A 20707-nucleotide genomic window follows, 5' to 3' on the forward strand; every position below is an offset into this window, starting at 1 on the left:
AGGCAGGGTAATCTAAGAACGCAGGGTTCTAACCCGCCGCGGTAGAGCCCAGTGGCTATGGCGTGTCGCAACTGAGATCGCGGTCGCGGGTTGGACCCCGGCCGCCGCAATTTTGATGGCGGCGGAATGCAAAAACACTCGTGTACTTGGATTCAAAAGCAGACGTTTAAAAGAACCGCGGGTGGTAAAAAAAGCATGCCTCAATCACATCGTGGTTCTGGCACATAAGAACCCCAGAATTTAACTCAACTTTCATGCGCTGTTGAATTGCAATGAACGAGTGCAGTGGACACGACACAACGGTGTGGCACCAAAGCTGAGACATCTCGATTTTATTCTCTCAATGACGCGGGCTCTGCCAAGCTACAACGCTAGCCAGCACAGGCTACGGCTAAAGCGCCCTTACGAGAACGCGATAGGAATGTATCGGCAACGTAAAAATGCGCGCAGAAAGGCAAGGAGTAAGCTTACGTTTCCAGCCGGTCCTCTTTAGTGGGTCGGCAAAGGCGGAAGTAGCCGCGATTCGGCCACCACGGCTTTTTTTTTTTTTTTTTTTGTCTCTCTCTAAAAACCAAAACCGAGTGCTCTGCACGGAAACGCGCCAAGTCCCCGCATGTAGTGCGGAAATATGAAAAAAGGGAGGATAATTGTTTTCTCAATTGGTGTGTGTTTTTTTTTTTTAAGAAACACGCTCCAGGGCGGTACTAAGTTCGCGATGCGCCAGAGAACCGGCTGCCCGCCGCCATACACGTTTAATAAAACTAACGAAACAAGAGAAAAGGAATAAGCGCACAAAAAAAAATATAAAAAATGTGAATGCGCGTATCGGGCGCATTCAACAGGTGGCGGGGCACCCTACGTCATTTAAAACGGTCCCCGTCTGTCGCGCTCGAAGTTCCCCAGGTGCACCAGTGGCGTGAACACACGTTTAAACAGGAAACTTAACTACACCATTCAGGCAGAATTATAACCCTTACAGGCTCCCCTAACAGCCGCCTTATGTGTAAAACGAGCAAGTTTCCCCGCGAATTACAGAACCAGTTGGGCAGCTTTCCGCAGGAAAACGCGTGCGCTTCTTGGAAGCGGTTATCGATTGAGGAAACCGGAACTATATAGCTCCATTGCAACAATGTGTCCAGACTGCAGTGAAATAGACACACGACGTTTAACGTGCAACCCAATCTAACTGTACGATAGTTTTTTTTTCTCTTTTTTTTTTTTGCAAATGGCTTGTATTACGAAGGAATAATTATGCCCCAGTTCTGTTGTGAGCTGTCTCTCCGCCAGCTTTAAAACGGTGTGACCGGTGTAGCCAATGAGCACGGAGGCGTTCAACCGTGCACTGTAAGGCGCTATGAAGTTTGCCGGCGTTAATTCCAGGGTTCAGACTCGTTTAAAAAAAATTATGCGCGTAGGCAAATTAGAGCGAAATTGGCCTTAGGAGTTTACTTAATCACAACGGATTTAACGTTTCTCCTTCAACCTCTTAAAGTATTGAAAACATCACAAAAGTGGTCGACCAATGGCGGTAGTTAAAATCTGGGCGCATGCGGAAAATGAGTCGCCCGTGCATACGAGCCGCCTCCGTTCTTCCAAAGCATCTCGAGGCGACACTTGGTCCACCGAAGGCGGGAACCGACTCCACGAGGAATTGGGCGTCGATTTAACGCGTGACGCAAGCGCGTCGGCTTGCTGCAAGGAACGAGGAAAACTTGGCAATTTTTCCCCCGCTGCCAACGACTGTGGTCGCGCCAATGGCTCCCGCAGACTCGAGAAGGAAGCAAAGAGAAAGAAGAGAAATGGAAAAGGCGGCTGCGCCGCGCTTCTCTTGATCGGGCTTCCATTACACCTCGGGAGCAAAACGAGTTAGGCTGGCAGCGACGCTGGAATACAGTCGGTAAAAGAAAGCTCCAGAATAACATACAGTCGGACCCGGACATATCGAATCTGAAGGGGATCACAAAAAAAATTAAGTTCTACATATAAAATAATTTTATACAAAGATTGTACTCATGTTCGTTATACACAATAATTCGTTATATGCGGAAACCCGGATATACCTGGGTTCAACTGTAATAACGCTCAACTGGACACGCGCCGCCTGAAGGAGAACCGCTTTTCTTTCTTTCTTTGCTACGCGACACAGGAAATGTCGGGATTTTCCAATGGCAATCGCCATGTTGAGACAAGCAGACGCCCAACCAGGAGATTAATGCAAATGTACGACACCCGCGCCACTGTTTCGAACACAAACAGCCCCTCCCCAGCAAATCTTACACGATTGGCGAAGGGTAATCGCACGACTGGAAAACGTTACACCGGATTTTCTGAAGCAAACGTTCCCACAAACCGGAAACCCTGAAGCAGAAGAATGTACAGTACTACACGAAGAAATATCCGTATTTACGAATATTGACAATTCGATTCGTAGATCAAATCCCCGAACAGGACTATACTAAATTCAATATTCGAATAGTCGCGCGCTCCTAAAACGCGCCCATTCTGTAGTTCACGGGGAACCCAGTCGACGGCGGGTAAAGAACTTGCTGCCTCCCTCGATAACTTGGTGCCAACCAAGAACTCCTGTCCACACCATACATTTTAGGCGGAATACGCAAGTACAAAAGGCACCACGTCGCAGTCGGGTAGCGCTTTATTATTTTCGGAATCCTGAACTGGTTGCTGCCTCAGCGCAAACCCTACCTCAACTTGCCGTTCGAAAAGCATTCCGCTACCCCTACTGCCTGTCATCCAACCCACCCACGGGAGAGGGTCGGGCGCCATTTCGCAGCAAGTGGCTTCAAAGACGGCGAGACCTTTTGCAGGACAGTCAGCTGCAGGATTTTTACAAATCGCCAATTTCTAAATGTGACGCAACGCGAAGAATGAAGAGTGCTAGGTTTGCCCGCCGGTGGCAAGAGAGCTCATGTCGCATTCCTGTACTGGATGTCTAGCAAAGAAAGAAAGGGAAGAGAAAAAAAAAAAGCGGGGGGGGGGGGGGGGCAAAGGCAGTTATCGCTCGTCACGTCTAACACTAGAAATAAGGGGGTGCTGGGGGTCACGGCATACTGGTAAGGTGACGGCATACTGATAGGCCAACCACTTGGTATCAATATGAGTCACTAGTCGGGCTGTGCGACCATCAACCCTACATCTCGCTTTTTGATTGTGCCTGGTAAGTGGGCCATCCGCTCTAGAATGCGACCTTAACATTGTCAACAGTGTGCAGAACATGAGCGCCATCAACTTTTAAGCGAAGCCAGCTTTGCCTCTTTCTTCGACTTGGCCACTGCTGCTGTCTTGCACGCCGCGTCGGGAGGTGGTTCAGAGCGCGCATATACGTGGAAGCAGCGTGGCACAGAGACGAAAGGCGAAGCGAGAAACTCGTTTGGAGCTACCCTTCGATGGTCGTCACAATGCCCTCTGGAGCTCCCTGTGCGTCGGCACAGTACCATCTTGACAGCTGTAATTATCCGTGACCCCCCCCCCCTCGCAAAAGCACTGCAGAAACTGCAGCGCTTTACTAACGTGCAACAGTCCAGCGGGGAGACAGAAATGAATGGTAGAGAGGAGGAGGCAGATCCGACGAAGTCACGAAACGAGTGAATTAACAGCATTGCCACTCTTCGGTACGGTGCGGTACGTTCCCGCCATTTCTAAAGAACAAACACCACGCAAAATTTGTCAAGCGGACAACTGACGTACAGCGTAGAGCCAGAAGAAATACGGGCCATACAGACATGACAGGGCAATATGACGCCGAAAGCAGACACGAAATGGTATTGCGCACAGAACGGCGAAGCCCACGCTTCAAGCAAAAGCCCAAGAACTGTCGGGGCACAGCTAAACGCTCGTCGGCCATTCACTCAACGAAGGGATCAAGACGAATGCAGTGATGACTGAGTGCCCCGTCTGTGAACTTATTCCAGTTACTCATTACGTGCACGTCAACTGCGATGCTGACGCCCGGCAGACTAAAAATCGCAACAAAAGCGTAATCTCTATCTCCTGGTGCAGAGTCATCCTGTGGGAACAATGACGCGAGACACAGAAACCACCGTGTAAAGTTTTGAACTAATTCGTCGACGGGCCGGCTAGTGCACTAGCCGGCCCGTCGTTTGCTAGTGCCACGCGGACGTGCCTGACACAGTCCGGTGAATACGACGCAAAATGGCGGCGTCCATCCTGCCATTGTGCGAAAAGCCACGTGCGAGCGGTTAGAAGGAGAATCACGGCGCGTCGCAGCACACACTAACTACAGGAAATGAATAATGCTAGAGGAGAAAAAAAAATATGCTTAAGAAACAAAAAAAAAAAAAAGTCCAACAGTCGGTCCTTACTTTTGGATGCCTCGGCGGTTTCTACGGGCGAAGCCGATGACGACGAAGGCGCCGAGTTCTCTTGCTGCCTGGTCCTTCGATTCTTGCGCGCCATTTCGAGCTAGTACAAACACCACGTTCTCGCTCTCTCGAACGGTGCGTCGGCGTTCGGAGCTGTCAGTACAGAAGCAGTCGCACGCGCTGCTAACAAGACTCAACTGCACGTGGTCCTCTCCAACGGACAGCGAGCGACTGCTTGACTGGCCCAACAGCGACTCGGGCTTTCCCAATTTCTTTTTTTTTTTTTTCTGCCAAACAAGCCCTGTGCTATCAAAAATAGGTGGCGCTTCTGGTGGCTGTCCAATCAGCGCGGACAACGCGTGACGGAGAGACACGGCATTCCGAGGAAAGATCTCTGCAGTGAAGCGCACAAAAGACACCGAATCATGCACCAAGGAGAAAATTGTGACATGGTCTCCTCTCCCGTTCCTATCTCCGAACCGATGAACAAAGGTAGAGGGAGGACGGGGTTGAGAATGGGGGGAGAGATGAAACGTGCGTGGGGGTGGGGAGATGGGACGGCAAGTCGATTCGAAGGGGGTTTCTTTAGAAAAGATATCACACCCTTTTCTACCCACCACCCTTCCCCGTCAGATAGGTTCGTTGAAGACCGGCCTGTGCATGCTGACGCACGCCATTCTCGAAGCCGGTCGCGGAGCGAGCCCCAAGCCATCCGTCGCAGTTCGTCGAATTGACTCGATCCGACACGCTAGTATTTACACGGACTCGACGGCCGTATTTCAGTCAGTCAAGGCTAGTTGGTTCCGATTCATAGTGAACAAATATAGATAAGCTGGATGGAGCACGTGCAAGCATAGCGTCGCTGACGCTGACCGAAAAAAGAGAAATTGTTTCTTGGTGTGTTTATGTTTGGAGGAAACGACAGTTCCGATTACGCGACCGACGCGGGCACGTGACTGGCGTATCCGTTTCTTTATTTTCGTGTGTCACGTGTATGCTTATATATTTCCTACGCTTCCCAAAAGCAGCAAGTCAGCGTGGACGGCTCGTCCACGCCAGTACGCGCTGTTATTCGTTCACCGAGTATATTTCAGTCTCTCGCGCGCTCATCGGGAGATCAACCAACGGTAACGGCTTTCATCAAACTATACAGTGCTTGCACGCATACTGAAGGGTTCTGTGATCGGCCGTTTACTCCTCGAAACCCAGTCTCTCACGGAGAACTCGGCAATGGTTAACGAGCCGACGTCCTCGTCAGGGCCACCTCCAACTGCGTGATGAATAATGACAAACAGTTAGTCACCAACAGGTCCGGTTCTTCACCTGACCTCAGCCCAAACTGCCACGTCGGAGACGGAGGGGGGGTCGGCACTGTGCTTCCCTCTTTCCCTGACAGTGACATGCGTGTGTTTTGGGCCAAGCTCTCCTCGGAGGAAAAGGGATGAGGGGGATGGTTCGAAGGCCTATTACGTGGAATAGGAAGGGGAGAGGGCGGAGTATTCAGAGCCGTCCTAGAAGCTGCGCGTCCCTGGCGAAACCCAAGAGCAAGAGCCGCAGTAAAATACAACGCCCTTTCGTACCAATGGTAGAAAAGGCAATTTAAACTCGGGTGCTACGTGCGAAAATCACGATCCGATTATGAGGCACGCCACAGTTGAGGGCTCCGAATTAATTTCGACCACCTGGAGTTCACATTAACGTGCACCTAAATCTGAGTACACCAGCTTTCTTTTTTAGTTTTGCGTTTATATATATATATATATATATATATATATATATATATATATATATATACATCATGTCGCTTCTATCGAAATGCAGCCGTCGCGCTCGGAATCGCACCTGTGGCCTCGATTTCAGCCGCGAAACACCGAAGAAGAAGAAAAAGGCAACGCCCTGCGTTGTCCATAAGCTTCGTTTATCGTGACCGACGAGCCCAGTCCAGACTCCACTATATCGGGTTCGCGCAAACCAGTGGTTACTGCTGCCGTAAGGTTTCATACAAAAAAAAAAAAAAATGAGCAAGGAGTATCCGCGCTATTACAGCAGTGTCCACATGAGCTGCAACCACGGCAGTTCCACATGCGTCACTGGCATTTGGCTTGCACTTCGTCATTCTGGCTTCAAACGGATTTGTATCTTTGTAAATTGGTCACGTTCGGCCAAAAATATTGCATCGTTAATACAACAATTCGCGACGATACATTATGCAGCGCGCATAAGGGCTTGGGAGAGGAGGGGGGGGGGGCGTACAGAAGAATGATTTTTTCGGAATATTAGATAGCACGCACGTGCTAGTTGTTGCTATGGTGTGGCTGAACGATGATTCACTACTTCGAAGCAGTAACCAATTGCTTGCTGGAGCTAATCAAGTAACATATACATACTTATCAGTCTAGCATTCTACAAGTCTCCTTAATCTCTTCCCTGTTCCTTAAAACCTCCATGTGAACCTATGCCTGAACGGACCCTGCCCTATCAATTTCTCCCCCACCCTCCTCTTTGTCGTAGCAGCCCCAGAGCTCCCTTTAGTTAAATTTTTGTAGGAAACTCTGCGCATAGAAAACAAAAGAACAGACACGTTGAACGCAAAATTTTAAATTATTGGTACGGGTTGTTTAACGCTACGTAGCTTCCAGTTGCCTACATGGAGATGCGCAGTAAAAGAGAAAAAAAAAAATGATGCGTGCTTCGGCTTCGCCGCTCCGCAGAAAGTTGTCCCCGGGTGTAGTGGCTGCTACCAGCATAGAAGGAGGAGGGGGGGAAAGGGTGGGGGGTGCGGGGGAGGACCAAGGTTGACGCCTGGCGACGCGGAACCTCACGGTAGCGGCGATGCCGGAAACAACAGATAGCCAGCGCAACAACGGCACACGGTCGCGTTCCCGTGTGCAGAGCCCGCATTCGTGGCCGTCATCCAGCAACCCTCTCCAAAGCACGTGCACGGTACAAAACTACAAAACCAACACCGCCTAGCTGTACAAACCCGACATATGCAGACTTTGGAGCGCACTTGATCCGAGAGAGAGAGAGCGTGCGCGATGAGAAGGAGGGGGGGATACATAACGCTGCAGCTGCGATCTATTCGAGGCTCACGAGGAGGAGGGAAGGAGGTAGGAGGGAGAAAAAAAAAAAAGAAAACGCGATTCATCAGAACAAGTGCGAGGCGCGCTGCACGGGCTGTATGTAACACAGAGCGAGAGTCTCGTGCAGGCCACCAACACCAGCTGCGCGGCAAGAAATTGCCGCTCTTGCAAGGTTGACATTTTGGGGCCAGTTGGATGGTTACGAATCCGTAGCCGGCGAAATAAGGGTAGCGCGACCACCGACGAGGAAGAATAACCTACGGTGTCAACACATCCGGTTTTCACTACGAGTTACCCACTAGGCTGCCGCAAAGCTCGTCGCTAATAGTACTTAGCGGGCTGAAGGAAAACTAAGGTAATAAGCGTGTTGTGTCCGCGTAGATATCTGGGCAAACCCGCTTTGCACTAAAGATAAAATAGGCGGGGAGATTAATTCTCCATTAGGAGCAGGGTAAACGGATTAGAGCGATAACGAAATGCTGTTGAGAGGCCACGGGCGAAAAAGAACGGATGCACAGAGCGCGTACGTGTTTCAAGGACCGACGTTATACCCGACACGGGGCTAGTATGGTGAACTACACGGTACAGTATCCCCCCCCCTTTTTTTTTACCGAACCCACGTCCGGAAGCTTGTCTCAAGTGGAATTACGGCGCCCTGGTGTGCGCCGTTTCATCCAATCATTGTCGCCATTACAAATCCCCTTCAGTCACGCTGTACACATTTGTGTACGTCACTTATTTTTGCCGTTCCTCTAATTAGGATACTTAATCACTCTGTAATTACGGTGACTCATCATAAAGTGCACAAAGTCATTCTACCATCTTGACTTGCCCTTAACGGAGCCTGCAGGCACCTGGGCATAAAATTACGTGAATTTCATACATTTATCGACAGTCGATCATAATTCTCGATCATCCGTCGAAAGTTCGCGTCATGCGCGGTCGTTATCTCGCGCCTCTTCACGTTTTTATCTCTACATCCGGCGTGCACGACTCTGCCGGTGTGCCACGTCACACACCGCGACGCGGCAGCAGCAATGTATACTGGGACGAGCGCAACGAACCGCAGCGTGTCTGACGCAATGACCACGTGCCACTGCGCATCAACCAATCAGCGTCGTCACGAGGCGACAGCGCGCGCGCAGTTTTGTGCGGGCTTCGTTGTGAAACGGCAGCAGTGGCGCTTGCTGAAGTGTACAACGAAGCCTGTGCACGGCGTAGAACGAAAAAAAAAAAAAAACAAACAAACAAACATGTATTATAGTACATCCGAGTAACTTAGGCAGGCTAGGTGATGATTCGTTGTAACCGCGCCCCGCTTCAAAGGGGATGCCAATAAATCATCGTCATAAACGTATTTTATGCAGAAGCCACGCAAAATCCGCAAGCGAGCTTCTCTGCACATGTCGTCTGACCAAGATGGCGGCGGCGGGATGGAATCGTGGACGACTGGTGCCATCACTTAAGTCACACTCCCGCGTTCCTCTCATCCTCCCACGCTTTCAAAACGCGCGCCCCTTAGACTCGAGAGCGCTGTATACTAGCGGGAGATCGGCCATCAGTGGGCAATTAGGGTTAGCTTACGTGATTACGCACATCGCCCAATTAGCAGTATAGATCGCGAGTTCAAATTCTGTCACGATCTGTGCATAGAGAAGAAAAAAGAAGTACTTCGCACGTTGCGAGACAAACTTCCACGTATCTCCTGGTGCTGCTCTTTCACTGCTACAAGTTTCACCCGCGCTTCTAGCTTGGCGTATAACGCTCAATAAGTATAGAATTGTGGCGGAGAAGAGAGTGTTCATCAAAACCTCGCTTTAGACGCAACTGGCGGATTGAACTTTCCCTCAGCTAAAAAACTAACAAATATTAATGACACGTTGATTATAACTTGTGCAAGGACAGACTCCATATGTTATCCGTCTGAAACCTCATAAAAATGGGAATCTCGATAACAAATCTTCATAACAATCTTGATTCTTAGAAATACTTGGGAATTCATATAGCATCTGATCTAAGCTGGAAACATCACATTACCTACGTTAACAATGGTAACCGTATGCTAGCGTACCTACTACTTAACTTTAGTAGAGCTCCTGTAAGTGTGAAACTAACAAATTATAAAACACTAGTGCGCTCAGAACTTGAACACACACGCTCCATTTGGAACGCCTTTCAATCGCACTAGCAGTATCACGTCGATGAAACGCACCCTTTCCTTACAGTCACTTGTTTCACGTCGCAAAGCATGTCGTCTTAAGCTTTTCCGTAAGATATACCATCATTCAGTTTTGAAAAACCCAGTTCGTTACGACCCCATCTTATCGTTCGGTATGCTTAGATCACATCACCACAAGGCACACGTTACTGATTGCCGCACCTAGCACTTTTTTTTATTCTTTCTTCCCACGCACGTCAAATGAGTGGAACCACCTACTCCCCAATACTGTTTCCATTTCGGACACTGGCACACTGGCCTATTTTGTGCCACCATACACAATTTGATGACACATTAAGTGCTGCTCCCCCCCCCCCCTCCTTTTTGTACACGGTTCTTCGCATCGTACCTTCAAACTTTTCGTTGTATAGCCTAACATTGCCTGCTCCTGTGTATTGTAGATGTTATTACATTTGATATTATGTTTATTATTTATGTACCCCACTCCCCTCAGTAAAGCTCTGTGCGCTTGAGGGTAAAATAAATAAACGAAGCTTCGGGAGCAAATGAGACCCTATTTGCTTTCAGGTGACCGAAAAACTAAAGTATTCGCAAGTGGATGAGAACCTTTGGACCCAATCAAGCACGGGGCGTTATAAAGACAATAATGGCCCATTACGCCTACAGGCTCATATATCATTAAAGGAACCACTGTTGTGTTTAACGCAACAAACGGCATATATAAAGGGCTCTCCAACTTGCAGTGATGACATCCAAAGGTATCCTGAGCAAATAAATTCCTCATAGATTCCTCATAGGCAGTTAGCTACCAATGCTTCTGACAACAGTCACAGCCCAACTGCACTGAAAAATCCCATAGCTAAAAATCCTATGTGAAACGCATAGCATCCTACATAAAATATGCATGTTCCCATATGTCATTGGTTTATTGCATATGGAAGTTTTGGAACATATGGTTTCTTTGAATATGGAAGCATTTAAATGCACCAAACAACCATCACGGGTGTCTGTAGTTTTCTGGGACTGAAATCAGATATTCAGATTCCAATGATTGCATAACCAACTAATAAACATGCTATGCAATGCATGTCTCAAAGGGGAACTCAAAGCAATACTGCAAACTTAGGACCGACTCCCCCCCCCCCCCCTTTTTAGCGACAACAAAATGCAATAAACTCGAATTCCTCACTTTACTGCCAGAAATGTGATGACATACCAAACAAGCCGAGCAAACAAGTGCAAATGCAGGCAGGCTAGTGGAAAATTACAAGTAAAATTGCACAGATGGGACGACCGCCCCATAGATGGTTATCTGCTGTCTCATAGCCTTGAAATTGCGCAGCGGTCTCCGACCTCGGCCACGTGATGCAAGGCATACATACTCCTCTGCAAATTATGTGAGCATCTGGAATATTTCCAGCTCACCTCACATATGAACAGCGCAAAAATTTTGCATGCAATGCAAAAATTTACACAAAATGTCTAAACTCGATTTGTCTAAACTTTTCAGTCTTCTGGCTTCGAACATTGTTCTGGGTTTAATTTAAATGAACACAATACAGAAAAATCATTTCACTTGTATTATAAATTAGCTTTCTACAATAGCAGAAACACTACTCTAGCCATGAGAAGATGCTTGATAAGCCAGAAAGAGCGCAAGATGGAAGGACGGACCCCGCCTTTGAAATTCCTGCACCAGCTTCAAGTACTTTCCTGGATTCCAACTGTGTCTGTTAGTGCCTAGGTAACTCCTTATTGTTTAAGGTGGACTACATTGTGTTGCAAAGGAGTCAAAGACTGAACATGATGAGGTTCGAGAACATTCACTCAGCCAACATTGCTCCAATACGGAAAAATACTCTCGACATCCATGACGTGACACTGACGTACCAGTGTATCCCTTCAAGGGGGTGCAGGCAGAAATTTTGTTGTCTTTTTCACACAAAGCTGCGAATTTCTCAACCATGGCCTGGGGCCTCAGCTGCTCGAATACACACCAAATAATTGCATATTTCAATGCAACCAGTCCAAACTGCTGACGTGCGTCAGTCAGCCTGGTGCCGCGGTCGCAAGCTACATCACGACCACGTTGCCAAAGCTGGACCAACTACTCTTTCCAGGTGCATTCCGACTTCTCCATACTCGACACAAGGGCCAGTACAATGCAAGGACTCGTACCACCCAATCATATTATTTAAAAATCGACCATTCGCGGTCAGCTGATCCCGGCGATGTGAATGGTGTTCCACTCAAACCGCTGGCAAAGAACAAAAAATAATATTGGAATCGAACCATTACACAAGTCCAGCCAAGAAGACTAGTCTTGCTGTCACATCTCTCGAAAGCAGTGCACCCCTTTTCACCTTATCTAACCTATTATCCTCTATCGAGTGCGTGAGACAATCACAGTGCCAGTGCCATGTGATACCATGTAGCCACCACCTCCAATAGTATCCGTGATGTGTAGGTGAGACCTGCTCAACACGCCTAAGCTGCAATCCAACTGGCATATTTTTATTTTGTTTCTTTATTTGGTCACAATTTGTTTCAAATTCAGGCATAATATATTTACAGGTACGGCAGCTATAAAAAAAAGGGGGGGGGGGGGCGGAGGAGGGAAGGACAAAAATTTTGGGCGAGTACTCTTAAGTTTCTTGCACCTAATCTGTCATTCAATATTCAGTTTATGGCAAACAATTATCCTCATTTATCACCTCTTCAACCCTCCAACTCTTCTGACACCACAAAGATTGTTCCAAGACAGCAAAATTAATTACCAATGATGCAGAAACTACAAGCTCAAACGATTTGACAGGTCTCAAAACTAAGAAAATATATTATTCTGAAGGGGTGACCAAAATGCCTAGCATTAGAGAATCCTCCTTTGCCCTCAATAAAATGTTACACGTAGAGGTCTACTTCAATCCCACAAAAGAGGAACATTCAGTAGCTCCACTACTTTTTAATTGCCGATTATTTAAAAAAAATTAAATAATGGGGTTTTATGTGACAAAACCACGATCTGATTATGAGGCACACCGTAGTGGGGGACTCCGGAAATTTGGACCAGCTGGGGTTCTTTAATGTGCACCTAAATCTAAGTACACGGGTGTTTTTGCTTATCCATTTCAGCTAAACACGGGATCGCTGTCCAAGGAAATGTTTTGTGAAGACAATACATGAACATTACAGCAGAGACCAGTGGTTTAAAACTAATCCTTGGCTACCTATACCGTGAAGAAATACATTTGCTTGGTACAACAGTAAACAGATATGCAGTGCTTTGTAATAACGGGTGTTAGCCTTGTCAGTCGGCTATCGCAGCAGCCACGCATGCTTTACGGAGGTGGCGCGAGAAACTATCGGCACAGTACATCGCAAGTGCTAATCGAAGTGTAGATCTACTTATACACCTTGCAGAGATGGAGATGCAGACTCTAACAATTTTGCATAAAACTTTTCAAGAATGGCATGATGCTGTGCCTTCTTAATTAAGAACAGTAAGTGATTATGTGAAATTCAAAAATCATTACTAGAGTTCCGGAGCGTCGCAGGACCGCTAAAATGACATTTTCGGCTTTTCTTTCGCATTAAATGAATGCCCAAGCCCTCTAAACCCTACAAAAAATACTGGCATGTGTAACACACTTATTTTTGCTATAAGACTTGTTTTTACAAACCAGTTTCAGTTTTGCTACCCATTAAGGCCAATGCATCATGACACTGATCTCTTTGGTACTGCGAGTCCTACCCCTGCCGCACAAGCCAGAATAAAGATGCACAGCACTAGTTTATTTCTTTTATGACAAACATCGTCACATCTAGCCATAATTCTACACGTCCATCAAATCTCGCTCTGCGTCATAACATCACGATAATGTCGATGAAGTCAGTTCTGACAATTTGAGACCAACTTTAGCATCAAATTAAAATCCTTGTAGGTTTCCCCCAATCTCCACAGCTGCAAAGAAGAGCCTTCCTTTTACACGCGTCGTATAGCTTGTACAACTTCGAAAATATGTGTTGGTACTCATTAAAAACCCGTACCCCTCGTACATACGAACATGCTTGATTCACATGCGATTTCCAGCCCCGTTCCTGAAAAGTCCAAACGGTGGTGGTGCATCTCTGAGGGTGCCAGTACAGCTTGTTTCAAGTGCCTGCTCTAAATTGAACACTGAAAGGCAGGCCATGTCACCTGCTTGACCTAATCGTGCAGCGATCGGAAATGTGCGAGACCTTCATTGCGGGTTCAGCTTACACAACTACGTTGTGCTTTCCGTCCATCCTTTAAAGTTTAGCATGGTGCTGCACCCATGAAATTATGCTTGCTCAATCCGACATCATGTATAAATCAATGAGCCCTTCAAAGCGCAACAGTTCGCAGTGCCCAACAAGTGCCACGGACAATTCTGGCTATGTGGGAAACGTTGCTACAAGGTTTCAGAAAGCTTTCGCCTGACCTTTGGAAACATTGTGGCAGCATTCGCTGTGACCTCGGCAAACGTCAGCTGCAACTCTGCAAACTGGCTGCACCACCTCAGAAATCCCCGCGCAATGACATCCATGCCTGACCCATGCCACAATTAAAAAAACAAGCAGGGAGTGCACTACTGCACGAATAATCAAGGTTGTGGTACAGTGCCCCACATACTACTGCGGCACATGCAATGAGTGAATCAAACTAGCCTCATAGCTCTACATAATGCTGCCAAGGGAGCAAGAAATGTCATGCCATGGCTTCTAGTGTGTGAAATGCTGTCAAAAGAAACATGTAGGCCTACGCCTAAGTTTCGGTCATGTGCAAAACGAGCACCTGAATCCTGAGAATTTCCTGCTCATGAAACTAAGGCTGAAACTCTGGTTCAATATCTGCCCTTCGTTTAGTAATTGCCTCTTCCAGTGGCAGCTCTAATCCTACTACAAAAATAATTCTGCTAATTGCAATGACTGTAGAGAAAATTTGTTTGATGCAATAATCATCTTAGCTTCAAGCGCATTTTTGGTAAAACTGCTGCTTTCAATTTATCTGCTGTACCTAGTGCCATATCTCACTGGAATGGTCTTCCCGATGAAATTGTCTCGATAACCAATCGTAAAATATTCCGTGAACATCTGTGCGCGCTTTTTGCTTAATCTCCCTATTTGCTGTTATGCTTGGGCATTCTGTGCTTTGTTTTGTGTTTTAGTTCAGCCACTGGACAGTTGTAGATTTTTTGAGTTGTTTCCATTGTACTCAACAGCTCATTGTTACATTGCCCCCCCTTACTCAATGCCCGACAGGGCCTGTAAGGTGTTTTCTAAATAAATAAATAAATAATACAGAAAGACCTGTCACCTCAGAACACATGCACGAAACGCCCAACCTTTTGATGTCACTTCCAAAGAATGTTTAATATATGCTGTACACGAATACGGTAGAAGTGTATCATAGTGACCTGCTCCTGCTGTATCGCTTTTTCACCGGTGTCGCTGTTCACATGAACGTGCATCTTGCAATCCATCAAGCTACTGCCACTTAGTGACACGCATGAAAGTTATCACTTTCAGCAAACCTAAGGAGGAGATAATGTAATGATGGTATTCCAATTGACTGATTTCACCACAAGTTTCACCATGGCATCGCTGATGCAAAGCATGCTGGTAGAAGTCCATAGCTAATAGTACTTTGTGGGCTGGAGGGCAACTACGGAAAAAAAAAGTGCGTAATGTTTGTACCGTGACGAAACCATGAGATGGAAAGGCAGGGAGGTCAAAATAAAAATATTTTACAATGGGAGTGGGTTTGAAAGGGTGAACAGACCTGATGGTCCTTAAATTCACTGAAGAAATGTACAGATGCCATTCTCTTCGGCATTTCCCTCAATATTGCTTTTCACTAAAATTTCAGCAGCACAGCTGCGAGGACTACTACTGTCTGGCAGGGACACTTGCATATGCGCTCGGAAAGTGGCAAAATGGTATTTTCCTTTTCGAACCTCGAAAGTGGCTCCCCATTCACTTTAAGCCCTATAGGCCATGTGAGAGCAATGTATGATAAAGGAATAGAATCTAGCAGAAGGAATCCTTACATTGTACAGGCCTCATTTTCCTGATCACACATCCCACACAAATGGTCGTGGGTTGTGAAACGCACCAAAAGCACACGCACGTCAGCTACGTTCTTTACAGTGGCTATGCCCATTCTTTTAGCGTTGTTTATTTCATAGATACCATACTGTACCTTAACCAAGTATTTGTTACAGTGTCTCTAAATCACTACGAGGTCGATAAAGTAGCCGGGTGCTGTTGCTTCAGCCTCTTCATAAATTGCATCCTGGTCCCGCTCAAGCCGCAAATAAAAGTAACTTTCCAACATAGATGTCATGCATTGTTAAAGATACAACTGCTTTCTAGCATGTACTGGAAACTCGCATCAACACTCCCTCACTGGTGACAGGAAGTCGTCCACAGCCGATTGCTATCACATAGTGAATCTGTTCTCATGTGAATAACAGTGAATCTGTTCTCAAACCACCGCTGTTGGGACCACACTTGTTGGAACCCTGTTGGTTACAGGAAATTGTCTACAGCCTGCTCCATCAGCCATAACAGGAAATCGTCAATAGCCTGCTCTATCAGTCATGACAGGAAATAGTCAACAACCTGCTCTATCAGTCATGAAGTTTTGTTTCCATATTCTGCAGCAAATGCAGGCGGTTGCCATCCCATAGTCAATCTGTTCTCATGTTTCCCGATCCTAAACATTTGTTTACATGCACTGCTCAAATGCAGGGCTTCTATCTCAAACCACCCTTGTTGGCAACTCTGTGCCTATCGATAGACCTTTTTGGCCAATTGATGCCTACATGAGATGTCACACCCTTAAAAGTTGATGCAATGTTTCCGCTGCATTCATGCAAGCATGATTACTCTTGTGGGGACCTTAATCAGTTTCGCAGAAACACGGGCGCAAGGGCATTCCGAATGATGACTTTGCTCCATTTCATACATAGTAGGCAACACTGTAGAAGTATCACAGGTCATGTAGTCATTGAATCTGCATGTGTGTCAGTGAAGTTGCTCCGCATGTGTCGCCATGCAGTTACACTCAATGTGCAACGCTTTCCAAGTAATAAATTACTTCATATATTTCAGCTACAACTTGTAAGCGCAAGTTTATGTCAAATTACGCATTTATTTGCCCACTTTTATGCTTCCGCTGGTGGCAGAAACATGTGCTCCACTTGGTTTCATGGTAAATAGGTTCAGCCCTTAGATGCCTTTCCACGTAATGAATATGTCATTTTCCAACCTAAAAGTACGACTTAATTTTACATCGAATTACATGACACGTGCCTATATCTTTCTTCCATATGTGAAACTTATTTCATCCTGGATGAGAGAAGCCTTTGAGCGCTGCCTACTATGTATAAAACAGAGTGCACCCTCCTTTTATTCAATGCTACCATTGTGGCGGATTCTGGCAGTTCAGCTCCGATGAATTAACAAAAAAAAAAAAAGGGTGTTGTGGAGGTGTTTGCTAGTGCTGATGTATGGTGCATCACACACTTACCTAAAGCGCACAATTGATGCACTGCGAGACGACGACAGCAATATTTTTGAATTGCTGCTTGGTTTAAGAGTCAATGCTTGTGAGCAATGGTAGTAGTTGCCTGGGCACGTAAGTCGCACAGTCTTCAGTGGCATCCTGACCCCTTCTGGTACTGCTCTTTATTAGCTTCGTAGTGTGACATTCGAGCACACTACAAAATCATTTAAAAATGAAAATACACTGAGCACTACCTACAGTGCACTATCTGCGACAAAGTGAAGCAATGCCCATCTAACAATAAAGAGGATTCTACTCTTCATTGTGCTGTGCGCAGTACATGCCAAACACGACACACTGGAATTAAGGCTGAAACTTTAACACAATAGACTGATACAGGAAGCAGAACTGTGTAGGCAACGTCCCAGTGCCATCTGGAAGTGTTTTCAATTTGACCTGCAAGGAGCCATGTAGGCATCAGCTGTTCACACTTATGTGCACATGTGCTTAGAAGTAGGTGCCCACAAATGAACTCAATACAGCTGCAGCTGCAAACTCGTATAAAGAAACTTGCATAAAGTCAAGATCATCCAGCTGCTATGTATGATGGCTAGAGCCCCTTGCAGGGTTCCACTCAACCAAATGCAAGACAAATTAGGTTCAACGTCACGAAACGATACCTCTATTTTGTTTTGCTTGCAGACCAGTACTACACTAATCAGCTAGCGCAAGACAGGGGTAATTAGAGATCGCAGGGAGAGGCCTTCATCCTGCTGTGGACATAAATATAGGCTGATGATGAACTACACTACAACAGTTGGTGTCTCTCAATTAAGCACAAATTTACGTAACCCGACTGTCAAAGAGCTAAGAAAATGCTTCCATGAAATAGGAAACATATTTATTTACAAATATAGCCTCCAGCATGTGCACGTTTCAATGCCGTGCTCAAGTGGACTATCACACGAGCACCCTTTTGCAGCAACATTTCTGAAGAACTACACAAAGTTTTCGTCATTACAGAGGTAATTAAATATCAGACTACTTTCTATGTAAGCTGTCAATTCACTTCATTTAGGAGACAGTACATAAGGACTACACGGTGAAGGAGTGCTTTATAATTACCAAGACCAAATCCTCCCACACAACTAAAAACACCAAAGCTACTTGTGAGGTTGGACATTAAATACACTCTTATCAGGCAGCTCCTTATTTGCTTTCCGCACAACTGCCGCAACAAAGCATTGAAAAAAAGCTTTTTTAACAGCAACTTACTACACGGTTAGCGAGCACAGCGCACAAGCTTTACACAACCACTGTTGAAAATGGAATGTAGTGCAATAAAGAGATTCTTTGGTCCTCAAGTACAGTACAGGAAATAATGGGGGAAAAGGTGAACGGCTGATAGGTGAAGTAAGCGACCTAAAAAGAAATGCTGAAGATACTGACCCCAATGTTGAAAGTACACGATGTCACGCCTTCCTCTTAGATGTGAGTAGGGGTCGAAATAGTTTTCCATCAGCCAGGAGGTGCAGGAAGTCTGCACTGCTAGCAAGCACTAACTCAGTGCCAGGCCGAGACAAAAGGACCCCCCAACTCCTCCTCTCCAACAAGATTAAGGATAACAGGGGGGGGGGGGGGGGGGGTGCCCACACAGTGCTGTCTGCACAGCGAACAAGAAATGACTCATGTCAGCTCTGAGCAAAATGCCCTCCCCATCCAAGATTAAGGATACCCTCGCCACAAGTATGCAAAAAGGGGGAGAGGCTTTTGAACTTCTGATAAGATTCCAGAGGGCCCCACAAAAATGCTATGCCTTGCTTCTCTGACAAGACAGCCTGGCACGAAACACGCAGCTAAGCCTTCGAAAGGAGGCCTGCTTTCACCTAACAGCGAGGATCCACACAGCTGTGACCTATCTGAAATGTCCATTCACAGAACAGCTGTAGATAACCCGAATGACAGATAGAATTGACCAGGTGCAGATGTCATCTTATCAAGCCCATCCTTCTAGCACACAGACTTTTTTTTCTCTCTCTCTCTCTGCAAGCCTTCATCTTTTGAGTTAGTTTGTGTTGCACTGAAAACTTTGCCTCAGCTCTTTTTTAACATTGGTGCATGTGGACATGTGGTAGGATCAGCTCTCAAACCTCTGCAACCTCTACATGACTCCAACCTGTGCCAAGGGAATGGAAACAGAGAATGAGGCACACACGGAAAGCCTGTTCCAGCATACCTGCTGCATATGTGAGCATTCTTCCTTGCCCACTCAAGGCCCCAATGAACTTAAATAATGAAATCAATGACAACTACTTGACGCACATGCTTGCTAACTGTACCAATCAAAACCAAGATGTGCAACAGTACTAACACTTACATTAATTGTAATTGTACTGAAGTAACATGAAGCCATTTATGCGCAAAATGGCCTAAACTAGAAAAACTCTAGATACAGTTTGCCCAAAGGCATGAATCTGGTAATTCGAACTGCATGGTGGTTACAGAACCAGGAATCAGGTCAAATTTGTGAGAATAATGATTATATGCAAGAAAATTACTAATTACTCCGTCGGAGGGCGAAATGAGCTTCGCAGTAATGGCTGTGGCAGTGTAATTGTGCACAGGCCATCAAGCCCTGTGATGGGCAGCAGTCCAAGCATGACAGCGTAGAGTTCACTGACGGCTGGGAGTATACAATTCAAAAATGACAAGTGGCTAGCCTAGTCGACGTTACAGAAGTTTAAGCCTCGACCAAGAGTGCCGGTGACAACCGATGGGCTGTCACACTGACATATTCTTTCTACGGGGAGTCCACAATGACGTCCAATCTACCGACCCCGTTGCCTAGCTCATGAACATCGAAGAAAAACCATCTCGGCTGGCCGGTTCCAGCCTCAACGTGTAGTACGGCTCGACGTGCATACGGCTCGTTCGTAATGCCTGCGGCTGAAAACTGAAGGTGTGTCTGAACAAGACGGCACACGGCCAAGGCCACGACTACCGGTGTACGACCCCGACAGCTTCGATACCGCGAAGCACAGCAGGCCGGTTTCCGGCCGTACGAGTTGACAAGAACGAACTGAAACACGGCGGCGAAGCGTTTCAGGGCCCGGGGTTTCTAGCTCGGGGGGAGACACCGACGAGCTCGCGAGGCAATGGCGCAACCATTGATAGACCAAGGAGGCGGGGTGCGGCCGGCCTTCGCCGGGTCTCATCTCTTGACCGCGGCTGCAAAAAGATGTAGGCACGGGGACACGCCGAGGGAAGATCTCCATGCCGCTGGCCCCCCCGCGAGTTTGCACGCGTGACGTGAGCGGTGCCTCGTCTCCCGCCGACCGCGAGAGAGGCGTCCGCTGACCCAAATATTTGGGCCAGCGAAATCGCAGTCAGGGTCACCGCGCGGCCGCGTCCGCAAAATTCCGATCGCCGGTCGGTCGGGACCGAGATGCAACCGCTCGCCGCTTAACTCAAAGACACGACACCGCCTGCGACGTTTTCTTCCGACGATTTCGCGGGGAGTTCACAAAACTGAAACAACTTCGAGCGGCGCCGCGCGGTTTTGGCGGCCCGTGAA

The 20707-nt window shown here is 46.9% G+C and overlaps 1 long non-coding RNA gene across 1 annotated transcript; it reads right to left on the reverse strand.

Moving 5' to 3' along the window:
- Positions 1 to 648: 648 nt before the first annotated feature.
- LOC125944109 (uncharacterized) lies at positions 649 to 18807 on the reverse strand. The gene is made up of 2 exons (XR_007466131.1): positions 6385 to 18807; positions 649 to 6169 (listed from the first exon to the last, which is right to left on the reverse strand). It is a non-coding gene; the product is annotated as an uncharacterized LOC125944109 (long non-coding RNA).
- Between the last annotated feature and the right edge of the window lie 1900 nt (positions 18808 to 20707).

The sequence above is a fragment of the Dermacentor silvarum genome, chromosome 3 (genome assembly GCF_013339745.2).
Source record: "Dermacentor silvarum isolate Dsil-2018 chromosome 3, BIME_Dsil_1.4, whole genome shotgun sequence".
Lineage (NCBI taxonomy): Eukaryota > Metazoa > Arthropoda > Arachnida > Ixodida > Ixodidae > Dermacentor > Dermacentor silvarum.